Source organism: Leopardus geoffroyi, chromosome B1, assembly GCF_018350155.1.
Source record: "Leopardus geoffroyi isolate Oge1 chromosome B1, O.geoffroyi_Oge1_pat1.0, whole genome shotgun sequence".
NCBI classification, from domain to species: domain Eukaryota; kingdom Metazoa; phylum Chordata; class Mammalia; order Carnivora; family Felidae; genus Leopardus; species Leopardus geoffroyi.
In genome coordinates this window covers 177,860,737-177,866,599 of record NC_059327.1, presented here as the reverse complement: position 1 = coordinate 177,866,599, position 5,863 = coordinate 177,860,737, and positions in this window count along the sequence as shown.

The window sequence follows — 5,863 nt, the reverse complement described above, 5'->3', positions numbered from 1 at the left end:
TGGAAAACATAAACACCTCTTGTGAAAGAGTGTTTACAGCCATTGGACATTTTATATGATTGCTTTATTTAGTTTCTCAAGCCTTGCTGGAAAGAAATACTTGATTATGTGTGATTGCAAAGTATATCTTCCTGGAGAAAAAGCTATTATGCTGCCATTGATGGTCATCCATAAAATGCAGGATCTGAACTGACCCTAAGAATGAGACTCATTGGGTTATATGTGTGTGTGTGTGTGTGTGTGTGTGTGTGTGTGTGTATAGGCGTATATGTATAGTGTATATGTATAGAATATAGATCTATAGAAAAAGGCAAAGTGCTTCTAAAAGAGAAATGGGAGTTGGGCAGAAGTAACCTTAGTAATAGGGAACAGGAATGTGACCCTGCCCCAAATCTGTTGCATTTAGATGGCACCGAAATGAAGTATGAACCAAATAGTTACGTAAGAAGGAGAGAAAAGACAGTATGAGCAAAGTAAATAGTAAAGTAAAAATGCATTAGCATAAAAAACACAGTTCTACTAAAAACAAAACAAAATAAAACAAAACACAGTTCAACATGGCACTCAGTTTTTATTTTATTTTTTAATGTACTTATTTAATTTCAAATTAGTTAATATACAGTATAGTATTATTAGTTTTAGGAGTAGAACTCAGCAACTTATCACTTACATAAAATACCTGGTGCTCATCCCAACAACTGCCCTCCCTACTAGTCCATCATCCATTTAGCACATGCCCCCACCCACCTTCCCTCCAGCAACTCTCAGTTTGTTCTCTGTATTTAAGAGCCTCTTATGGTTTGACTCCCTCTCTGTTTGTATCTTATTTTTCCTTCCCTTCCCCTATGTTCATCTGTTTTACTTCTTAAATTCCACATATGAGTGAAATCATATGATATCTGTCATTCTCTGGTTGAGTTACTTGGCTTAGCATGATACACTCCACTTCCATCCACCTTGTTGAAAATGACAAAATTTTATTCTTTTGATTGCCAAGTAATATTCCATTGTGTGTATATATATACCACATCTTCCTTATCCATTCGTCAGTCAATGGACATTTGGGTTCTTTCCATAATTTGGCTATTGTTGATAGTGCTGCTATAAACATTGGGGTCCATATACCTCTATGAATCAGCACTCCTGTATCTTTTGGATAAATTTATAATAGTGCTATTGCTGGGTCATAGGGTAATTCTATTTTTAAGATTTTGAGGAATCTACACACTGTTTTCCAGAATGGCTGCACTAATTTGCATTCTTACCAACAGTGCAAGAGGGTTTCCCTTTTTCCACATCCTTGCCAACATCTGCTGTTTCTTGAGTTGTTGATTGTAGCCACTCTGACCAGTGTGAGGTGATATCTCAATGTGGTTTTGTTTTGTATTTCTCTGATGATGAGTGATGTTGAGCATCTCATCATGTATCTATTAGCCATCTGGATGTCTTCTTTAGAAAAGTTTCTATTCATATCTTCTGCCCATTTCTTCACTGGATTATGTGTTTTCTGGGTGTTGAGTTTGGTAAGTTCTTTATACATTTTGGGTACTACCCCTTTATCTGGTATGTCATTTGCAAATCCCTTCTCCCATTCCATCAGATGCGCTTCAGTTTTGTTGATTGTTTCCTTTGCTGTGCAGAAGATTTTTTATCTTGATAAAGTCCCAGTAGTTCATTTTTGCTTTTGTTTCCCTTGCCTCCAGAGATGTGTCTAGTAAGAAGTTGCTGTGGCTGAGTTCAGAGAGGTTGTTACATTTTTTCTCCTGTAGGATTTGGAGGGTTTCCTGTCTCACATTTAGGTCTTTCATCCATGTTGAATTTATTTTTGTGTCTGGTGTAAGAAAGCAGTCCAGGTTCATTTTTCTGCATGTCGCTGTCCAGTTTTCCCAGCACCACTTGCTGAAGAGGCTGTCTTTTTTCCACTGGATATTCATTCCTGCTTTGTTGAAGATTAGTTGGCCATACATTTGTGTGTCCATTATTAGGTTTCCTATTCTGTTTATTGATCTATGTGTTTTTGTGCCAGTACCATACCGTCTTGATGATAACAGCTTTGTGATACATCTTGAAGTCTGAAATTGTGATGCCTCCAGCTTTGATTTTCTTTCTCAAGATTGCTTTGGCTATTCAGGGTCCTTTCTGGTTCCATATCAATTTTAAAATTGTTTGTTCTAGCTCTGTGAAGAATGCTGGAGTTATTGTTTATTTTTTTTAATTAAAAATTTTTTTAAATTTATTTTTGAGAGACAGAGCACAAGTGGGGGAGGGGCAGAGAGAGAGGGAGACACAGAATCTGAAGCAGGCTTCAGGTTCTGAGCTGACAGCACAGAGCTGGATGTGGGGCCTGAACTCACAAACTGCGAGATCATGACCTGGGCTGAAGTCAGATGCTTAACTGACTGAGCCACCCCGGCACCCCGAAGTTATTTTTTAAACATTTATTACTTAAATATTTAATATTTAATATAGAAATTAATATGTAATATTTATTTATTTTGAAGTGGGAGGCTGAGAGAGGGGAAGACAGAGAATCTCAAGCAGGCTTCATGCTGTCAGCTCATAGCCCAATGTGGGGCTCAAACTCACAAACTGAGATCATGATCTGAGCCAAAATCAAGAGTCAGGTGGATGCTTAACCAACTGAGCCACCTGGGTGCCCCAGTGGTGTCATTTTGATAGATATTGCATTGAATGTGTAAGATTGTTTTGGGTAGTATAGACTACATGTCTCTCAGTTTTAAAAAGATTGTTAATGATTATAATTTGAGTATTAACTTTTTGCATGTGATATTCAAATATTTAACACATGAACAATGAATCACAACTAAATCCTTGATAAAAATTTCCTGTACTTACACATCCTTCAAGAAATGCATTTTTTTATAATTGGAGGTGTGAGTTTCCCTAAATCTAAAGTTGTCCCCGTTGGTCATTACCACCTTTCTTTTCCATTCTTACTCATTTTAATAGTGTCTGAGATGTCTAATGTATAATAGCTTTTTTTTCTGGACATCTTAAGCTTTTTCTTTTCTTTTTTCATTTTGACTAAATGAAACTAGAGTTAGGAATTACTGATATAAAATAATATCATAAATAAATGGAAAAATAGCCTTTAGACATTTCTGTTGTTGTTCAGGCCAAAAGAAATACCATGAAAATACCTGATTGAATACAATGAAAGTAATTCTAACTTTGACAGGTAAGTATTATGTCCACCAAATCTTAGATTTCAGCAATTAAGATTTGGTAAAAAAGTAAAAGGTAAGAGGCCACTTTTAAGGTTAACTTAAAACTGAATTTAGTGGGTGGAAAAATAATGTGTATTCAAATGCCAATATAAAATATGTCAGAGAGAATGGTCCCATAAAATTAGAGATTAAGCCACTTTTATAGTACTTCATAAGCTTCTTTTATTTAAGACAGGCCTGGATGACATGTTGATAATAATGATTTTGATTAATTCTTGAAGGTTCCCTAAGACTTGGAAGTGGGTTGAAGGTTATGGACCTTGGGTCTAGGAGGCTCTGTATTGGACCGTCTATGCTCACTTAGGATCTCCCACTTAATATGTATGCATTTTTAAGCAATTTTTAAACTTTTAATATTTTAATTAGAACAACTCACACTAAAGTTATTGCATGTAACTGACAATATTTATATATATTTCCCAAATTTTTTCATGACTTAGATTTCCCTTAATTACTAAAAATAGTTGCTTTTCTAAGTTGTATATTCTCTCTCTCCCACTCCCTGCCCCTCAAATCATTGTGTATAATGTTGTTTTGATCAATTTTTTGAGCAAAAATCCAAATTTTACCAGAATTTATTCTAACCTTATAATGATTTGAGAGGTAAATTCCACGAAATATTGATCCCAATGCTTCTAATTTGACAACTTTCTAGTAGCATTTTAAACAGTCTAGAATTACTGTGTAGGAAAGTATCATAATGTGACTCCAAGATTTCCAAAATATCAGGACAAACCAAGCTGACTTCTGAAATTCAAATGAATACAAATGAATACATCTGAGATAAGACATTTGCCAAAGTGCTCACTATGTTTTCTTTATACACTGCCCATGCCTTTGTGAATAGCTCTTTATTAAAACAGTCTCAAATTATCTTAATTTGGTTATATCACTTGTTATCAACAGTCACCCTCACTGATTGAGTAATTAATGTCAAAAATGGCCCTATGCAACAAACAATAAAAATGGGAGTCGGGTTTGGTTTCCTTATATATTCAAGCAGTTCTGAGATAATCTTATTTCTGGGGAAATGTGACACGTAGTCCATGGCATACAAGTTCATCACAATTACTCAGATAATTCCTGGTATAATATAGAATGAAATATAGACAGAGGGCAAAATGGTAAGAATTTAAATGGCTGTGACAGGTGTCATAATAATAAGGATACATACAAACATTAATAGGCACTTGACTTCTTCTGAAATTCCCTGAGAGCTTATACAGAAAACCAAAAAAAAACCCTGAAATTCATGAAGATACAAATTGTAACCTGTATCAAGAACCAGAAGACCTCCACAGCTATGAAGGAATTTCTGTTCCCTTATGATCACTAGGCAGGTAGAACCAAGGACTAAGCCAGTACAATCTAATTGCAAGGTCAGTCCTCAGCCGCAGCAATTTCTCACTTGACACATCCCCAAAGGCAAGGGAATTAAAAGCAAAAATGAACTATTGGGACCTCATGAAGATAAAAAGCTTCTGCACAGCAAAGGAAACAATCAACAAAACTAAAAGGCAACCAACGGAATGGGAAAAGATATTTGTAAATGACATATCGGACAAAGGACTAGTATCCAAAATCTATAAAGAGCTCACCAAACTCCACACCCAAAAAACAAATAATCCAGTGAAGAAATGGGCAGAAAACATGAATAGACACTTCTCTAAAGAAGACATCCGGATGGCCAACAGGCACATGAAAAGATGCTCAACATCGCTCCTCATCAGGGAAATACAAATCAACACCACACTCAGATATCACCTCACGCCAGTCAGAGTGGCCAAAATGAACAAATCAGGAGACTATAGATGCTGGAGAGGATGTGGAGAAACGGGAACCCTCTTGCACTGTTGGTGGGAATGCAAACTGGTGCAGTCACTCTGGAAAACAATGTGGAGGTTCCTCAAAAAATTAAAAATAGACCTACCCTATGACCCAGCAGTAGCACTGCTAGGAATTTACCCAAGGGTTACAGGAGTACTGATGCATAGGGGCACTTGTACCCCAATGTTTATAGCAGCACTCTCAACAATAGCCAAATTGTGGGAAAAGCCTAAATGTCCATCAACTGATGAATGGATACAGAAATTGTGGTTTATATACACAATGGAGTACTACGTGGCAATGAGAAAGAATGAAATATGGCCTTTTGTAGCAACATGGATGGAACTGGAGAGTGTGATGCTAAGTGAAATAAGCCATACAGAGAAAGACAGATACCATATGGTTTCACTCTTATGTGGATCCTGAGAAACTTAACAGAAACCCATGGGGGAAGGGAAGGAAAAAAAAGAGGTTAGAGAGGGAGAGAGCCAAAGCATAAGAGACTTAAAAACTGAGAACAAACTGAGGGTTGATGGGGGGTGGGAGGGAGGGGAGGGTGGGTGATGGGTATTGAAGAGGGCATCTTTTGGGATGAGCACTGGGTGTTGTATGGAAACCAATTTGATAATAAATTTCATATATTAAGAAAAATAAAGTTAAAAAAAGTAATTGCAAGGTCAGTAAAGTTGCAGTTTCTATTAAAGGCTAAATTCTGCCAAATCTCTTATGCGAAAATAGGGGTTTGCAGACTATGGCTCTCAAACTACCACTTTGTTCTATAAATAAAG